The sequence below is a fragment of the Artibeus jamaicensis genome, unplaced genomic scaffold, assembly GCF_021234435.1.
Source record: "Artibeus jamaicensis isolate MK-2021 breed Jamaican fruit bat unplaced genomic scaffold, CSHL_Jam_final contig_447, whole genome shotgun sequence".
NCBI classification, from domain to species: Eukaryota; Metazoa; Chordata; class Mammalia; order Chiroptera; family Phyllostomidae; genus Artibeus; species Artibeus jamaicensis.
Window position 1 is genome coordinate 3067801 of NW_026521834.1, and position 20055 is coordinate 3087855.

Below are 20055 nucleotides of genomic sequence, written 5' to 3' on the forward strand. Positions count from 1 at the left end.
GGGCTGAGGACATCCCAGACTGGGCTGGAGAAGGGCCCGCAGGCCCACCCAGTACTGCTGGAGAGACGAGCCAAGGGGTTGTATCTTACCAAGGAACCATAGGCGAGGAGAAGCAGAGAGAGAAGAAAGTTGTGGAGACTCAAGAGCGTATAATGGGCAAGGTGCCCTGGGAATATTAACATCAGCTTACGTTTGTAGAACATTCCAGGCTCATTGGAAGCACTTTGCATACAAGAATACACTTATTTTCACAATCAACTTAAGAGATAGACAGTATTGTTATCCTTATTTTATAGATGAGCGAACTCTGAAAGCACAGAAAAGTCAGTAACTTCCCTGAGGTCACACAGCTAGTAAGCTAAAGGCAATTTGGCTTGAGAGTCCTGACTTAACCACTGTACCACACTCTCCAGGTGTTCTGCTAGCTGTTCCTCAAGTGGCATGAATGCTAGTGTGGGGTGCAGGTCACTGGGGACACAGAGAGACACAAGAGCATTATGGAAACAGTTCCTAAAGGATGTAGTAGCTATTTGGACACAGGAGCAAGTGAGGTTGTTTCAGCATCAGAAGCCCAGGGGGGAGGCAGAGCTATAAAAGCCTACAGGTAAAATACTTGCTCTCCAGGCTTTTTCTGCTAGAGCTCAGTCAATCAGATGCTTCCACTTAGGGCTCCAAGTGCGAAGGAAAGACTCAGAGACGCAGGGAGCTAAGAATTCGCTTCCTAGTAGGCGCTCCCCATGATCTGGGCTGTACTTCTGGCTGTTCCATGTACCTTGGTCCCTGCCCATCTCCCAAGGCAGGTTCCTGGTTTTTCTGTCCATTGTGTGAACTACTGGAGTTTCAGCAAATCCTTTTTCTGCTTTAAGTGACCTACAGTCAGTTTCATCCAAAATGAAACCTGGACTGGTGCAAAGTGTTGGTGGCAAGACTGAAAGCCTGGGGGACCAAAAAGATCATGTCAACCTAAAAACGAAGGCCAGAGTGATGGCCAGCAAGCATTTAATTTGGAATCCAAAAGAATAGCTATTTGGAAATCACTGACTCAGGCAGAAACCCAGTGGTGTTCTGATCGGGAAGTGAAGGTAATTGATGAGGTATTGATGAGAAAGACAAGGGGGAGCGATGACATGAACGGAAGCGTCAATGTGAAAAATGTCCAAACCTGTAGAGTTTTTCTGAGTTTCTTTCAGCCAGACTGAAGACATATACCAGGGGGTAGAATCGCAAGTGCTCCAGAGAATGATGGTTGTGCTGTTTCTTTTATTCATTTTTGATTAAGAGGGAAGGTTATGTGAAGGTGGGAGAGCAAGGTGAGGGTTGGATTGCATGGTAGTTAAGATTATGTGCTTTTCAGAGGGTGGCCACCCTTTATACAGAGGGTCTGAGAGGAGGCATTTCCAAGGTGCATAGAAAAAAAAAGGGCAGGGGTTGCTTAAGGCAAAGAAGAACCTTTTACTACATAAGCTATATTGCCCTGGCTGGTGCGGCTCAGTGGATTGAGTGCTGGCCTATGAACCAAAAGGTTGCCAGTTCGATTCCCAGTGAGAGCACAGGCCTGGATTGTGGGTTTGGGGTGTATAAGAAAGAGTGGATCCATGTTTCTCTCTCACGGGGTTGTTTCCCTCCTCTCTCTTTCTCCCTCCCTCCCCCTCTCTTTAAAAATAAATAAATAAATAAGAAACTTTTCTTAAAAAAAAGAAGAAACTATAGGCCTGGGGCATGGCTGTCCACCATGGCCCTGCCCAGTTAGGAATTATGATCAGATCACCCTGTGAGATTATTTTCTGTAATAAATTAACATAGCGATGCTAATTCTACAAATCGAAGGCCTGGCCAGGTAGCTCAGTTGGTTGTTAGAGTGTCAGGGTTGCAGTTTCAATCTCAGGGCAGGGCACATACAAGAAGCCAGCGATGAATGTGTAAATAAGTGGGACGGCAAATCAATCTCTCTCTCTCTGAAATCAGTTTAAAAAATACTTAATTTTCTATTTTTAAAAGATTTTATTTATTTATCTTTAGAGGGTAAGGGAAGAAGAGAGGGAGAACAATATCAATGTATGGTTGCCTCTCGTGCATCCCCTGCTGGGAATTGGCCTGCAACCTGGGCACGTGCCCTGACTGGGAATCGAATCGCAATCCTATAGTTCACACGCTGCACTCAATCCACTGAGCTACACCAGCCAGGGCTAAAAAATACTTTAAATCTTCAGGTCAGGCCTATAATCATAATATCTGCTTTCTTATTATCTCTGCAAACAGTTGTTGGGGATACAGGGCTGCTTTAGGCCAAGGCAAGGCTATTTCACCTGGTTTTAACATTCCAAAGGTTTGAGGAGAAAGATACACAAGGCAGTTCCTCTGGGATGGCAGCCATGTTAAAGTAGCTCCATTTGTATTATTTTTCACAGTTGATTGCAGTGTGTGTTTTGGAGGAGGACAGGGAGATGTATGTTAGCAGGTGGAAGTGCTGGGAAATGCCTGGAAAATGGGTTGAGAAGTTGCATGCAGGGGCTGGACCTGGGAACAGTGCTTCGAGTCCCCTTTATATAGAGAGAGAGCAGAGAACTGGGTTTGAGGCCCTGGGATGCCATGAGAGAGCAGAGAGCCGGCTTGCAGACGCAGTGCCTGCAAGGAGCTGGGCAGGGATCATAAAAGAGTGAGAGGACCAGGTGTATTTGTGTGGACAGAAAAAAAGGGGAGAGGGTTCAATGGAAAATAATCTCACAGGGTGATCTGATCTTAAATTCCTAAGTGGGAAGGTCATGGTGGGTAGTCACATCCCAAGCCTTTTACTTCTTTAGTGAAAGGTTTTAAGCCAACCCTGTTCATTATTTTCGTGCATCCAGGCTAAAACACCTGGGAGACTTCCGCCAAGATGGAGGCATAGGTGGGGACGCCGTGCTTTCTCACACAACCAAGTTTAGAGACAACAAAATATTAGCAATAGAAAACACAGCCAGAAAACAGAAAATTGAACTTTTCGGAAGTCTGATAACAACGAATGCTTCAGCCTGACCGGTAAGAGGGACGGAACCAGCAGCTGGTGGAGCGGGGTTGCTCAGGAAAACTCGGTCGGATGGACTCAGGCACGTGGATTCCAGGCGTGGGGTTGCAAAGGGTGGACCCAGTGAGCGACCCAGTGAGTGACCGATCTGGTGAGGGCGAAGGGTGGCGGGTTGATTGTGGTGGTGCATTCCTGCGCAGATAGACCGGCAAGGGAGTGGGCAGCGAGACGGACCGAGCGGGTCCCAGTGATGGGAGGCAGCAGAGATGGCCGCCATTTCCCGGCTCTGACCCCACCCCCCACATATAGAGTCACAACCCAGCGACCCTGCCCTGGAGGCCCCGCCCCTCATACTTAACGGGCGCGAACAGACCAAAAATGGCTCAAGAAGATCTCAAAGCCCCAGAGCCCGTAACTCTAAGCGATGAAGAAATAGCAAAACTTTCAGATGCACAGTTCAAAACACTGGTGATCAGGATGCTCACAGAACTGGTTGATTTTAGTCACAAATTAGAGGAACAAATGAAGGCTAAACTAATTGAAATGAAGGGAATTGCACAGGAAACCAATAGTGATGAAAAAAAAAACTGGGACTCAAATCAAGGGAGTGAACCAGAAGGAAGGAAAAAATGACCAAACAGGAAAATATGAAGAAACAAGAATTCAAAAAAACGAGGAGAGACTTAGGAAACCTCCAGGACATCTTTAAACGCTCCAACATCTGAATTATAGGGGTACCAGAAGGGGAAGAGGAACAGCCACCAGTGGAAAACTTATTTGAACAAATAATAAAGGAGAATTTCCCCAATCTGGCAAAGGAAATAGACTTCCAGGAAATCCAGGAAGCTCAGAGAGTACCAAAGAAGTTGGACCCAAGAAGAAACACACGAAGGCACATCATCATTACATTAGCCAAGATTAAAATGAAGGAGAGAATCCTAGAAGCAGCAAGAGCTAAGGGGACAGTCACCTACAAAGGAGTTCCCATCAGACTGTCAGCTGATTTCTCAAAAGAGACCTTACAGGCAAGAAGGGGCTGGAAAGAAGTATTCCAAGTCATGAAATCCAAAGACCTACAACCAAGATTGCTCTATCCAGCAAAACTTTCATTTAGAATGGAAGGACAAAGTGCTTCTCAGATAAGATCAAATTCAAGGAGTTCATCATCATCAAGCCCTTATTATATGAAGTGTTAAAGGGACTTATCTAAGAAAAAGAAGATAAAAAATATGAACAGTGAAAGGACAGCAAACTCATAGTTATTAACAACCACATCTAAAACAAAAGCAAACTAAAAGGACAGCTAGATCAGGAGCAGAACCATAGAAATGAAGATCTCATGGAGGGTTAGCAACAGGGGAGTGGGAGGAGAAGGGGGGAGAAGGTACAGAAAATAAGTAGCATAGATGGTAGGTAGAAAATAGATAGGAGGAGGGCAAGAATAGTATGGGAAATATAGAATCCAAAGAACTTGAGACACATGGTCATAAAGTAAAGGGGAGGAATGGTAGGGGTGGGGGGTGTGGGGTGGAGGGGAATGAAGGGGGGAATAGAACAACTGTAATGGCATAATCAATAAAATAAAAATTAAAAAAAAACACCTGGGAAGTACAAGAAGTAATATTCCTGGAAGTGAATATTACCCCTGAAGGCAGCAATAATCTTTTTAGAAATGTTTTATTTAAATTATTTTATTGTTGTTTAATTACAGTTATATTTTCTCCCCATCCCCTCCAAACCCACCTCCCTTCCTTGCTTTCACCCTCCCCCTTGGTTTTGTCCATGTGTCCTGTACAGTAGTTCCTGAAAACTCTTTTCTCCACTGTCCCCTCTCTCCTCCCCTCTGGCTATTGTTAGATTGTTCTTAATTTCAATGAATCTGGTTATATTTTGTTTGCTTTTTTTCTTTTGTTGATTATGTTCCAGTTAAAGGTGAGATCATATGGTATTTATTCCTCACCACCTGGCTTATTTCACTCAACATAATGCTCTCCAGTTCCATCCATGCTGTCACAAAGGGTAGGAGCTCCTTTCTTTCTGCTGCATAGAATTCCAGTGTGTAAATGTACCATAGTTTTTTGATCCACTCATTTACTGATAGGCACTTAGGTTGCTTCCCGCACTTGGTTATTGTAAATTGTGCTGCTATGAACATTGGGGTGCATAGGTTCTTTTGGATTGGTGTTTCAGGGCTCTTAGGGTATAATCTCAGCAGCAGAATTGCTGGGTCATAAGGTAGGTCCATTTTTAGTTTTCTGAGGAAATTCCATACTGTTTTCCACAGTGGCTGCACCAGTCTGCATTCCCACCAACAGTGCACTAGGGTTCCCTTTTCTCCACATCCTCTCCAACACTTTTTTGTTGATTTGTTTATGATGGCCATTCTGACTGCTGTGAGGTGGTATCTCACTGTGGTTTTAATTTGCATCTCTCTGCATCTCTTTATGTGTCTCTGGGCCTGAAGAGAGCAATAATCTTGTAAACTGTCGTGTAATCCAATCTCCACCTTGCATTCTCCCACCTCCATGTAACACACCCTCCTCAATTTCAAATGCATAAAAGAAGCTACCAAACTGTTATTCTCTGGAGCATTTGAGATCTTGCTCCCTCACATATGTCATCAGTTTGGCTCAAATAAACTCCTATAAAAATTATCTACAGGTTTGGACGTTTTTTATGTCAACATTTTTCAGAAAGTCTTTAGGTTGTTATTCCGTCACCTTTGTCACCCTGGACGGAGGAGAATACCTCCACTGCGTCAGCAGGATTCTGGAGGGGACTCTCGTTGTCCTGCTGTGGGCTATGTGCCCATTCCCAAAGCCATGCCTGTGGCCTCAGGTTACTGGCCTGGGACTGGCCAGGCTCAGAAGACTAGACCTGGGAGGTGGACTGAGGATGAGGGGTCCCCAAGGAAAACTGGGCTTTTGTCTCCAGAAGTGGAAGATGGACAAGTAAACAAGCACATGTCAGCCAGGAGAAGTTGGTAGCTTGAGAAGGTTTAGAATGGAGCAAAAGCCTTTTTTTTTCTTTGAATGGCAAAATCTGGGCCTAGTTGTAGATAAAGAGGAGAGACCCATTGGAGAGAGGCTGGAGATGCCTGGGAAAACCAAAGAATAGGCCCCAGAAGGAAGGTGTGGAGGTAGGGTTCAGATAAAAGGTTAGGAGTCTGCGTTACTGAAGGGGTACAATTGATCTCAGAGAGGGAGGGGCAGGTAGAGAGATGGGGAGGTCCAAGAGGTGGAGACAGGAAGTCGGAAGAACGTGTTCCAGGCCACCTGCTGCCACAGGCCCTGGCGGAGAGCTTGGGCTTTGGAAACAGACTGCAGGAGTTTCAGGTCCAGCCCTCTCACTCACTAGGCTGTGATGCTGGGCCTCGGTTTTCTCATTTATGAAATGAGGATGATAATGATAGCCCCCACCCAAAGGATCTCAGTGAGGATGAAATGAGACAATGTATGTAAAGTACTTGGAAAAGATGCTGCGTCTGGCACATGGAAAGACCTTGGGATTAGCTATTATGATGGTAATTATTATGATTTTTATTGCAGAGGGCTCACAGTGACAGTAATGAATTCCCATTCAACTGGCTCCTGCTCCTACCTGCTGACATAGGATCTCTAGCCCTCTACAAAGTCCCCCTCAAATATTGCAGATGGTCTCCCTAGAACATTTCAGTGGACCCCTCATGGCGTATCCCAAAGTATTCTGCTGGCTGCGGCACTCTTCTGCTGGTGGGTGTGGCAGCAGGAACCTTCCTCTCCCTTTCTGTCATCTCTGTGGGGGGTTCCCGAGTGAGACAGCTTGTGTTTCCACATGTGATGGTTTGGTGTGTCAGCTCTTCCATTTTCATTTGCTGCTGCTTCTATCTACAGGCTTCCTTGGGGCTTGATTGTGAGTGGATTTGCATCTTGTACCTTAACGTAAGGTAGTGAGATTTCCAGCCCTCTCTGAGGATGAGGACTTTGCCACAGGGCCATTTGGGAGCTTCCTCAGCCCCTCCAGCCAGGAGGTCGTGTAAGGTGTCCCTTCCTGGCTGTTTGGTGAGTTTCAACCCCAGCATACACACGTCGTTAGGTTCTTAGTAAGGGTCCTGCTTCAGCCCAGCCAGTCCCTCTGCAGAAATCTTGGGCAAAGTGAGACCAGCCCTGCTGCAGGTGAGGGCAGCCGAGGACAAAGGTGAGGTGGCTGAGGACACAGCTGCCACATTCCCAGAACCTATGGAACAGGGCCCCTGGGAAGGGGAGAGGCAGGCTGAGCTGGGCTCAACCAAAGAAAGGCCCAGTCACCAAAGGCCCAGAATCAGACCCTGAGGCTCCAAAGTCCTTATCAAAACCGGTTGTCTGGCTTTTGCCCCAGGTAACTGTCAGGGACACAACCAGGACTTCCTTTCTCTGCCTGGTTCCCGTCCCTTCCCGGGCTCACGTTTCAGTACAACTCTCTCTTCTTTTTCCTCGGAGACACCCGGAGGGCCCCCTGGGAAAAAGGGCACTGGAACCAGGGCTGGGACACTGTAACAGGTCCATCTCAGCACCCTCAGCGTGTCCCAGTCCCTGCTGGGAAGAGAAGGCCTTTTCTTTGCTCACAGTTGCTCTGATTCTCAGAGCTGTTGGGTTCATGGCCAGAAAACTATGTCCTTGAGGTGTTTTCTTATAGGTGCACCCGGAGCCCGATGTCCGGTTCTGTCCGGAGCCACCTGTGAGGCTTGTGCTCTGGGGAGCAGGAACTTCCCTCCTCTCCACAGGCTACTGGGAGTGTGCACAAAATAAACCCAACTGAAACAGCCAGTGACCACAGAAGTCACAGATGAAATGAAAAACATTTCAAAATAAACAAAACCCCCAAACCCACCCTGGCCTCACATAGAAAAGCCAGGACCCCAGAGCTGTGAGGGATGGGGAGCAGGCCTGGTGGGGGGGGGGCGATATTTACACAAAGGGCTTGGTCCCGCCCTCGGGCAAGTAAAGCAAGTTGTAAAATTTGAAGGCACATTTTTAAATTGTTTAAAATCCTGCAAATGTGTTTCCTGTCTGGCGCTGTGGACGAGGAGCTGGTAACACGTGTGCATGTGTGGCCTGGAGTTGCACATTAACGAGGGGGTTGGGGGCGGGGGCGCCGAGGAGCCGACGGGAATCGGGGGCAAGAGAAGGAGTGCGTTGTGGCTCAGGGTGTGTGTTCCAGTGTTGGAATGCGTGTAAAGGGCCCCGGGACTTGGGAGGGAGGTTTAGTCTGTGATATTAGCATCTTTTAAAAAACCACTACACTTATAAATCAGTAGTTAAAGGCCTGTAGGGGCAATAATGCAGGTATGTGATTTTTACTTCTGAAGCAGGTAGACGTGATAACATTTGACAACATAATACTTAGAATATCACAGTATTCATTTTGCAAAGTCTGATAGTGGTTATCAGTCCCCCTGCACATCCCGGCCTTCCCTCTCTGCCTGAGCGCGTCCCTCTGCCGGGGAGGCTTTCACCAGCTGTCCAAGTCCTAGTCATCCATACCGCTGGCTCGGTACCGCCTCCCACAGTGCAAATTAATCACTCCCTCTCTGGGACATTTTGTCTTTTACGATGTTTACTTTGTAAAAGACATTTCACATTCCAACGCTGGAACACACACCCTGAGCGACAACAGACTCCTTTTCTTGCCCCTGATTCCCGTGGGCTCCTCAGCATCACTGCCTCTAAACCCCCGGTGCCGTTTTTGTCTTTTACAGGGTTCACTTTGTTTTCTCTTCTGGAATTCAGCTGAGTATGTGTCCACCCCGTCACATGTCCTTGAGGATGGTGTTTGGGCCGTCAGTGTCCTCCCTGCGGCTCTGCCCAGAGTGGGCTCTTGGGCAATGAAACTTTTTTTAAGGGGATTACGTTGTGGACAGTGAAGATCCTGCTCTGGCCCAGACCTAGTTTGATAAAAGCCATTACACATTTGGATATTTTTTTATTTCACTTTTTGAACTTTGCCTCATTTAGAGTGTTGACATAATTGCACTAAATTTATAATCAGTAAAATTGAAGATACAAGTTGAAGAAAGTGTGATTTTATTTTATTCGGTTCTGATATATACACGATAGACATAATGGCTGTTTTGTTAGGAAATCCTTTGTTTGGGGCAGCATTTGTGGGGGGCAAGATAATCTGTGGGAAACTAGTCTTTATTGTGAATATCCCTCACACTTGATTGATGGAGGATGCTGACACCCCAATAACTGGGTGCTGTTCCCTGTGGTGAGTTCTGAGGTGGATATTGCAGAACCCAAAACTGGGCCTGGAAGGACCACTCGATTCATATGAATAATTCAGAGGTGTCCAAAATGCAGCCTATATAATGGGGACGTTAAAGGGTAGGGCAATCTAAGAGTAGCTGTTGTATTAAGCTCTTAAAAAGAAATCACTCACACCCTGGCTGGTATGGCTCAGTGGTTGGAGCATCATCCTGTAACCAAAAGGTTGCGGGTTCGGACTTCCGCCAAGATGGAGGATTAAGGTGGATGTGCCTGCCTCCTCTCACAACCAAGTTTAAGGACAACTAAATATTAGCATCGGAAAACACAACCAGAACACGGAAAACTGAACTTTTCGGAAGTCCGCAAACAACAAATTCTCCGGCCCGGCCGGTAAGAGGCAAACCGGCGGCGGCGGGTTGAGGAGTTGCAAAGGAGAACTCGTTCGACCCGGGCGCGGGCGCGGGCCCCAGACGCGAGACTTTTCGGAGGTCCGCAGACAGCAGATTCTCCGGCCCGGCCGGTAAGAGGCAAACCGGCGGCGGCGGGTTGAGGAGTTACAAAGGAGAACTCGTTCGACCCGGGCGCGGGCGCGGGCCCCAGACGCGCGACTTTTCGGAAGTCCGCAAACAGCAAATTCTCCGGCCCGGCCGGTAAGAGGCAAACCGGCGGCGGCGGGTTGAGGAGTTGCAAAGGAGAACTTGTTCGACCCGGCGCGGGCGCGGAACCCAGACGCGCGAATCCAGACGCACGGGTTCCAAACCCAGGATTGGACCTAGTGAGCAGCCCACCGGGTGAGTGACTACGGAGGAGTCAGTGGGGAGGCGGTGGCAGCGAGTTGACTGTGGGTGCCCGGTTACGCGCGGGTGAGGGAGTGAGCGGGGACCGGCGGCGGCGCCATTTTCCCCCTGCTCTGACCACGCCCCCACATACAGCGTCACAACCCAGCGACCTGGGACTCCAAGGCGCCGCTTCTCTCACTTAAAGGGCCAGAACAGACCAAAAATGTCGCAGGGGGACCTCAAAGTCCCGGAGATAAATCTAAGTGACGAAGAAATAGCAAATCTCTCAGACGCACAGTTTAAAACACTGGTCGTCAGCTTCCTCACAGATCTGGTGGACTATAGCCACAAATTAGAGAAACATATGAAGGCTAAATTAAGGGAAATGAATGGAATTCCACAGGAAACCCATAGAGATGAAAAAAAACTGGGACTCAACTCAATGGAGTAAACCAGAAGGAAGAAAAAATGATCAATCAGAAAGGAATGAAGAAATAAGAATTCAGAAAAATGAGGAGAAGCTTAGGAACTTCCAGGACATCTATAAACGCTCCAATATCCGAATTATAGGGGTACCAGAAGGGGGAAAGACACAACCACCAGTGGAAAAACTATTTGAACAAATAATAAAAGAAAATTTCCCCAATCTGGCAAAGGAAACAGACTTCCAAGAAATCCAAGAAGCCCAGAGAGTACCAAAAAAGTTGGACTCAAGAAGGAACACACCAAGGCATATCATAATTACATTAGCCAAAATTAAAACGAAGGAGAGAATCCTGGAAGCAGCAAGAGCTAAGGGGACAATCACCTACAAAGGAGTCCCCATCAGGCTGTCAGCAGATTTCTCAAAAGAGACCTTACAGGCAAGAAGGGGCTGGAAAGAAATATTCCAAGTCATGAAAAATAAAGACCTACAACCAAGATTGCTCTACCCAGCAAAACTTTCATTTAGAACAGAAGGACAGATAAGGTGCTTCTCAGATAAGACCAAATTCAAGGAGTTCATCATCACCAAGCCCTTATTATATGAAATGTTAAAGGGACTTATCTAAGAAAAAGAAGTTAAAGAAACATGAACAGTGAAAAGACAACAAGCTCACAGTTATCAACAACCACACCTAAAACGAAAGCAAACTAAAAGGACAGCTAGATCAGGAGTGGAAACATAGAAATGAAGAGCTCAAGTAGGGTTAGCAACAGGGGAGTGGGAGTAGAAGACGGGGAGAGAAGGTACAGAAAACAAGTAGCATAGACAGTAGATAGAAAATAGATGGGGGGGCAAGAATAGTATGGGAAATACAGAACCCAAAGGACTTGAGACACATGGACATAAGCTAAAGGGGGGGTAATCGGGGGGTTGGGGGGGCAGGGTGGAGGGGAATAAAGGGGGGAATAGAACAACTGTAACAGCATAAACAATTCAAAAAAATAAAAAATAAAAAATAAAAAAAATAAAAATAAAAAATAAAAATAAAAAAAAAACAAAAGGTTGCGGGTTCGATTCCCTGTCAGGGTGCATGCCTGGGTTGCGGTTCATCCCCGGTCCGTACAGACGTGAACAACCCTGGTCCTGGTGCCTGTGGAGGCGGCCGGCCCATGTGCCTCTCACAGCAGTGTTGCTCTCTCTCCCTCCCTCTCTGCCTCTCTCTCTCTAAAAAAAAAAAAAAAAAAGCAAGTGAAAATGTTCTCAGGTGACAACAAAAAAATCACAGGCACACAAAAATGGTAGATCTTTGGGGTGAAATAGTGAGGCTGTGTGTTGGCATAGAGCCTGGGGTGGGCTCTCGCATAAAGGTGGGTACTTGCGCCTTTTCCTCTGCCTCCCTGCATCCCAGCGGGATGAGGCGCCAGGAAAAAACAGGTGCGGGGGAGTGGGGCTGGCCAGGGGGGTTCGGATGCCAGCTAGTAGTGGGCTTGAGTCTGAGGCGGCCTTCCCTCAGCTGTGAAGTGCAGCGTGAGGGGCAACACACCCACACAGGGGTCGTGGGGGTCTTGCAAACTGCCCTGCACAGGGTCTGGCAGGCTTGAGCACCTGAGCAGGTGAGTTCTTCCGCTTGGCCCGGGATGTCCACCCCACCCCCCACCCCCGGCCCCCTGCTCCCAGCGGTCTGTCGCCCGTCTTCAAGTTTAGGCTTACTAGATTTAGCAAATAAAAATAAGTCATGCTCAGCCCGGGCTGGTGTGGCTCAGTGGATTGAGCGCGGGCCTACGAACCAGACAATTGCAGTTTGATTCCCCATCGGGGCACATGCCTGGGTTGCAGGCCAGTTCCCGGTGAGGGACGCATGAGAGGCAACCATACACTGATATTTTTCTCCCTCTCTCCTTCCCTTCCCCTCTAAATAAATAAAATAAAATAAATAGATAAATAAATAAAATCTTTAAAAAAAAGAATTAGAATTTCTTTAAAAAAAAGTCACGATCAGTTGAATCTGAATTTCAGGTCAACAATGGATACTTTTTTAGTATGAGTACCTCCTACTCGATGTTTAGGATGTACAATACTTATACTAGAAAAGTATTTACTGTTTATCTGAAAGTCAAATTCAACTGGGAGTTCTATAGTTTACCTGACAACTCTTTGTCAAGGTCTTCCTCCTCAAAGCCTCCCTAGTCAGCTCAGTGCCACCCTCTGAACTCCTGTAGCCCTCCCTGACTTTGGCACTTGTTGGACGTCCGGGAAACACCGCCACTTTCACTTATTATTAATAGTAACGATAACCATTTGGATGAGTCCCAGGCGCGTAGGAGCTTTATACAACCTGTCCTATTAACCCGCACCATAGCACCGCAAGTCTGAAATTAGTGTCCTTATGGAAGCCCAAGGAGGGTCAATGTCACCCAGCTGGTACACAGTGGCATCAGGCTTCAGGCTCAAGTGTTCGGGACCAACCGACCCCTCGGCCGCAGGCTGCCGCTCCGGGTGCGCAGGGACCAAGTCTGGCGCCTCGGGCCTCGGCCAGTGCCCCGCCCACAGCGGCCTGTGTGTGCACGTTTTCTGTTCTGGAGAGAGATGCTCCAAAGTTGCAGCGCCACTGTTGAAACTGACTTGGGGACTATGTTTCCTGAGTCCTAACCATTTGATAAAGGCGTAATTTCCAAGGTGCTGGTTGCTTTCGTGTGTGGATACCTCTAGCGTTGCTGCTGGAAGTACTGTGAAACCTGTCCCTCAACAAAGTCCTCTCTGACACGGCCTGTGACCTGGCGTAGTGTGGGACGCAGTGTATGCACGCGGTGTGTGGCCGAGAGCCAGGCAGGCCGGGACCAAAGATATCCATACTTTTATGGCTTTTTTATTTTTTTTGCTTTGAATTTGGAAATCAGCCGAAAGAAGCTGTGGGCCTTCTCGGAGGAGATGTTAGCATAACCGAGGGGTTATTTCCGATACCCGGCTCTGCAGACGTCCTCCACCCAGATGCGGAGGACCTGGGTGTGGGGCGGGGGTGGCATAGGTTTATGGCTGCTAAGTGGAAATGCAGCTCCTTCTGTTGTTTGGACCTCAATTATCGTGTTAATATTACTGCCTTGCTTGTGCTTCAGAGTTGGACAAATGCGTCATTGTCAAGCATGTTTAGTTCTGGGACAGGAAGAAGTGACGGCGATGAGAAGGAACGGGTATCACTGCGAACGTGCCTGAGCCAGAGGGCGGGCCTCGTCTCTGACGGCTGGCTGACTCTTTTCTTCTCATCCCCCTTTTGTCTATTAAAAAAAAATAGAGAGAGAGAAAGGGAGGGAGAAAGAAAGAGGGAGAAACAGTAATGTAGGAGAGAAACATCAATCAGCTGGGACCGAACCCATAACCTAGGCATGTGCCCTGACCAGGAATTGAACCAGAGACTTTTTGCTTTACAGAACAACTGGGAACCAACTGAGCCACATCAGTCAGGGACTCCTTTTGTCTGTTTTCACCCCTATTCTAGTTTACACGTGCTCTAGGGGGTTGGCTTTAAAAGAGGGTGGGCAGTGTGCAGGCACCAGTCTCTCCTCCTGACGGCCAAGTAGCAGGCATCGTCTCCAACCCACAGTGGGCACAGAGTTCCTTTCCAGGTTCCCAAACCTGCTAGTGGTGGAGCAGGGACTTGAACTCAGGTCTATCTGACTTTGAATCCTTAGCTTTTTCCATGGTAACACTCAATCTTGTCCTTCAAAAGACTTGGGGAAACATGAGGGGTTAATCACAAATGTCTGTTTCTCGAAACCACATTAAAATGCCCTTGAATCATTACATAATAATATAGCTTCCCCGGGGGGAGGAGAGGAGTCCATACCACATGAAAGGCTTTAACATATTTTGGAAGCTGGACAGGAGGTAAAAGAGTAGCAACTGATTTTTTGTAAAAGATTTTATTTACTTATTTCTCTTTCAAATCATTTTAATAACCTGACAGTGAGTCAGATGTAAAAAGCAGATTCAAACTTTAAGAGAGGCTGCCACAATTGCCTCGCACATGCACGATCAAAGGTGATGTCAACACTGGATTCCAAAAATCAAGGTGGCCAGAAGGCCTCAAGGCTCACTCTCTGAAGAGCCTGGTTTCAGAAGGTCTCAGAGGAGTCGCAGGCAGCAGAAAAGACATGAAGTTTAAGGGACCCAAAGTGTACGGGGCGTGGTTGCTGGCTCATCAGCACCTTGAAATATTTCTTGATGGTGATTCGGAGTCTAGAATGTTTGTCGTCCAGGGAGAACCGAGCGGGTCTGTGGTCCCGGAGGGTCAAACTCCTTCAGGGTTTAGATCCGGTCTCCTGTTCACTGAGGTAGCACTGGAGAAACATGATCACGCTGAAGTTGATGTTCAATTCTGTCTGCAGCTATTTATTTATTTTCAGAGAGAGGGCAAGGGAGGGAGACAGAGGGAGAGACACATCAGTGTGTGCTTCGTCGCCTCTCACACGTCCCTGGCTGGGGACCTGGCCCGCAACCCAGGCATGTGCCCTGACTGGGATCGAAGCAGCAGACTTTTGGTGCTCAATCCACTGAGCCACACCAGCCAGGGCTCTACTGATTTGTTTTGAGAGAGGAAGAAGCTGTAAGTGAGGCGCCTGCAGACTGAAGTCTTGCCAAAAGGCAGCCTGTTGACTCTCCAGAACTGAGGAAAGGCCAGGATTTTAGAAGATAAGCCTTCTCTCGAGGAAGGATGTAGCCACTAAACAGGGGATGGGATTGGGGAAGAGGCACCTAGGGCAGTTAAGTCCTCAGGCCTTTCCTGCACCCCCAGGCACTAAGCAACTGCACTCCTGCCCACTGCCGCCTCCAGGGGGCCCGGCGTCCCCACTGTGTGTTCGCCTTCGCCACCCCTACGCCTCCCAGGTGGTGGTGCGCTCGACCTCCCCAGCCCGTTTACTAGCAGGAAACCCCACTGCCTAGAGCGCACTGACTCCCTGAGCTCTCAGGAAGCTTCCTGCCATGAGCACCATCCGCAAGCTCACAAGGGCTCACAAGTCGATATCGCACCCGGGTGTCACCCTCGTCTGCACACCCGCATATCCACTGTTCAACAGGCATCTCTCTGCCAGGGCCTCTGATCTGCTTCTCGCTCTCAACTTCGCCAAAATGCCCTCGGGATTCCACCCAAACCATCCCTCCCCAGTGTCCCCCACCTTAGAAAATGCACCCCTTTGTTGCCCAAATCAAAACAGGAGTCATCCTTGGGGACGGGGCTCGGAGAGCATCAGGGTTGACGAACACCTGAAGATTGGGGGGGGGGGGACGGGACTGGCCTGCCCGGAGAAGTCACGGGCGCTCCACGCCCTTTCTCCTCACCTCGCCCTATGCGTCCCTGCCTTCTGACTGTTTCTCAATTGTATTCTTTTTTTTTTTTAAGATTTTATTTACTTATCTTTAGAAGGGAAGGGAAGGAGAGAGGGTGAGAAACATCAATGTATGGTTGCCTTTCATGCGTCCTCTGCTGGGAACTGGCCTGCAGGGAACCGGCCTGCAACCCTGGCATGTGCCCTGGCTGGGAATCGAACCGAGATTGTCTGGTTCGCAGGCCCGCGCTCAATCCACTGAGCTTCATCAGCCAGGGCTCAATTTTATTCTTTTATTAGAAACCAATAGTTAATAAACAAATAAGATCTTTAAAAAAGAGAAACAGGTAATCTAGTAAATAGGATGTTTCTCTGAGTTCTGTGAACACCTCTAGCAAATCAACCTAACCTGGAGGAGGGACTCATTAGAAACTTCAATAAACGGCCACTCAGCTGGAAGCCTGGATGACAACCTGAGTGGCTTCCGAGGTGGTGGCGGGGGGCAGTGCTGCAGGCCTGAGGCCTCCATCTCCAGGCAGGTGGTGTCAGAACTGGCAGAACCGAGTTGAGTGGTAGGACTTGATGGTGTGGCAAGTCACCCTCCCAAGTTGAAACTGGTAGTAAGACCCTTACATTTTCTTTTTTAAAAGATTTTATTTTTTATTTATTTTCAGATGGAGGGGAAGGAAAAGGGGAAAGAGAAGGTGAGAAACATCAATGTGTAGTTGCCTTCCATGCGCCCCCTACTGGGGACCTGACACTCAACCCAGGCATGTGTCCTGAGGGCAAACTGAACAGTGACCCTTTGGTTCACAGGCTCAAGCTCAATCCACAGAGCGACACCAGCCAGGGCTGATCCTTAAATTTTCATGTGACATTGTATTAGTTTAAGGTGTACAGCATAATGATTTGATACAGTATATATTGAGAAATGATTATATATGTGGTACTTTTGAAAGTTTATTCTATTACATAAAAAGTTTGGAACCGGAAGACAAGTTTCCAGGATATTTTAATAGTTTAGAGAGAAGTCCATGTTCCAGGCCTGAAGAAGAACAACGCAGGAAGTCTTAGTGCTATAATGGTTTCAGTTAAGTGCTATGGTGAGCAAGAGAAAGAAAGGCTGAATGAGAGAGACCCTGGAGAGGAAGATGAACTTGATGTGGCATTGGCCAGATGCCAAGGTGGGAGCAAAGTCAGAAACTAAAGCTGCACAGAAAGAGTGGTGATGTTACAAACAGAAGAAGAGGAGGCGTTATGGGGGTATCTAAGTGATTTTGTTCAGCCAACCCGAAGATGTAGCTGTAGGGTTGACCCGAAAATAGTCAAACAAACAGGATTCATCCTTGGTTCCTTGGCTGTCCTTTCTCTGAGCCAGCATCCAAGCCTCATCCCGAACCCCGCTATCCACTTCCACCTTCACCGCCTGGGTCCCCCTTCCTCTCACCTGGACTGAGGCAGGACCCTCAGGTCTTCTAGCTTCCACCGACACACTTATAACCCTATTTTTACACAACAACCAAGAGATCCTGTTTAATGTAAATTTTATCCTGAGATCCTCTGACCAAATCTTCCAATAACTCCCAGTCACACTTCCAGTAAAATTCAGAAGATGACTGTGGTCTTTCAGGCCCCATATGGTCTGGCCCTTCTCTCCCTTCCCCACCTGACCCTCTCATAATTTTCTTCTTACACACCATTTTCTAGCTATTAGCCTTCTTGATCCTCCTTGACCTCCCAACTATACTCCAGTCTCAGGGAATTTGCACTTCAAACATCAGACTGAAAAACTCTTCCCCAAGATACACACTTGACTCATTCAAATGTCACCTCTGTCCAGAAGTCATATCTGATATGACTTGAGCACGTACAAGCTTGTCTGAACAAGTACATACCTGTGCTCCTATACCCCTTCCTCTGCTTATTTTGCTTTATTTTTCCTCATAGCTTGTGTCACTACCTGACATTTATGTATATATACACATATACATATACATACATACGCACATATACATAGATATCTGTATATCTACGTGTGTGTTTACAGATACATTCTATTTTGTTTCTCCTCTGTATATCGTAAGCTTTGTGGAGCATGGACTTTGTTCTCTGCTATAGAGAACGGCACCAGGCATATAACAGGACCGTAAAGTAGGAAGGGCATGACTCCAGCCTCAGGAAAACCAAGCGAAATAGGTCAAGGGAGCATATGGAGAAAAACAGCAACGTGCACACTGAACGGCGAAACCCTGGCCCCTTTTTCCTACCTGCTTCCTGAAAGCCAGGGTTGCACTCCCAGGAACAAGATTAGAAGACTATTCTGGAAAATGTCCTGGAGCATGGTTCCAGAGAAAAGGCCAACATTTAGGAAAGATGGGAAAGCCACTAGATGTCCTCGTACGTCTCCCTTCCATCCTTCGCTCCTTCCATTTTTTTCTCCCTTCAGTCCTTCCACAAACACCTGTTAAGCACCTTCCATGGGCCAGACAATGTTCCTGGTGCTCAGACTCTATCTGTGAACAAAGCTGACAGAGGCCTTTGTCTTGAAGAGCTAATTTCTGGAATCTCCAATGTGGTGCAGTCACAGACCCGACCTGCACACACAGTTACCCGACAGCTTTTGTGCCTGTGCTGAAGTAAGAAAGGATCTCCAAGGACCAGCAGGAATCTGGGGAAGCCTCCAATGGGAAAAAGACAGAGGAAAAGAAATCACAAGAAAATAGGAGCCCCAGCTGGTGTAGCTCAGTGGATTGAGCATGCGCCTGCGAACCAAGCAACCGCGGTTCGATTCCCAGTCAGGGCACATGCCTGGGTTGCAGGCCAGGTCCCAGCAGGGGACACACGAGAGGCAACCGTACATTGATGTTTCTCTCCCTTTCTCCTTCCCTTCCCCTCTAAAGATAAATAAATAAAATCTTAAAAAAAAAAAAAAGAAAATAGGAATAATGCAGGGGGCGGAAGAAAATAATAGCAACTATACAAGAAACTTTCTAAGAATGGACATTTCAGATGGAGAGTGATAGAGATTTTCATTTAGACAAAGGATCAGGTACCAGCTGAGTCTTAGATTTCTCAAGAGCAATAGTAGAAGCTAGAAGGCCTGGGGAAATAAGGAGACCTCAAAATCCAGAGGGAAAATGTTTCTAACCTAAAATGACACCCCCAGCCAAACTAGCAGTGAAGAATGGGGTGAGGATAAAGAATACTTTGAGTCACTCAGTGACACAAAACATTTCCTTCCCACGTAATGTTTTTCAGAAAGCTCTTGGAAGTATGTCCACAAAAGGAGAAGTAAACACACCCACAAAAACTGAAGCACGGGATCCAGGACGCAGGCTCTAACACAGGAAGAGGGAGGGAGTCCCCAGACTGTACGTGGAAGGAAGCTCGGAGGGCGCAGCTCTGCACCCAAACTAAAGACCGACCAACCTCGACTCAGGCGGAGACGCGGAGCCCCCAGGGAAGGCTCCTGCAAGGACAAGGGCACCGCTACCCGGTGTGTTTGACCATATTGAGAGGAAGGGTCGATCTGAGAGTTTTAGGGATAAATTAGCAATAAGAAAAAGAAAACAAATAAAAGAACTCAGTGATATTTTACATTGAAATTCATTTTTGAATAGGTATATGTTCACATGGTTAAAAATGAAATAAAAAGCCAAATAACTGACTTCATGCACCAACCTCCTCCCAGGCAGGCAACCGTTACGTTAGCTTCTCATGAATGCTTCCAGTTGTTTTTTTCAGTTGTGCTAAAAACACACAGCATAACATAAGATTTACCATTGAAACCTTTTTTCAAAAATCCTCACCCAAGGACATTTTTATCATTGTTTTTTAGAGAAAGAGGAAGGGGGAGAGAGAGAGAAACATTGATGCGAGAGACAAACATTGACTGATTCCCTCCCATACGCGCCCTGACCCGGACCAACTGCACCTGGGTGTGCGCCCACAACCTTTTGGCAAATGAGACAACACTCCAACCACCTGAGCCACGCTGGCCAGGGCTGACACCATTTCTAGCTACACAGCTCAGTAGTGTTAACTACATTTCATATAGTTGTTCTACAGTGTTTTTTTTTTTAATAAGGTACAAGTAAATATGAATACTACTATCTTATTTTCCTTGGGTTCTATACACGTTGTTCTACACTTTGCTGTTTCCACTTTCCATTGTATCCTGAGCTCTTCCCAGGGAGAACTTCCTCATTCCTTTGTCCAGTGGCTCAGTCCCCGCGGTGCCGAACCGTGTGCAAGCGTATTTCAAAAGTGTACGGATACAGCTGCGGAACAAGTTCTC

General features: G+C 47.4%; 1 pseudogene; it reads right to left on the minus strand.

The window, feature by feature from the left end:
* Nucleotides 1-14546: 14546 nt before the first annotated feature.
* Nucleotides 14547-14783, minus strand: LOC128627564 (H/ACA ribonucleoprotein complex subunit 3-like; annotated as a pseudogene).
* Between the last annotated feature and the right edge of the window lie 5272 nt (nt 14784-20055).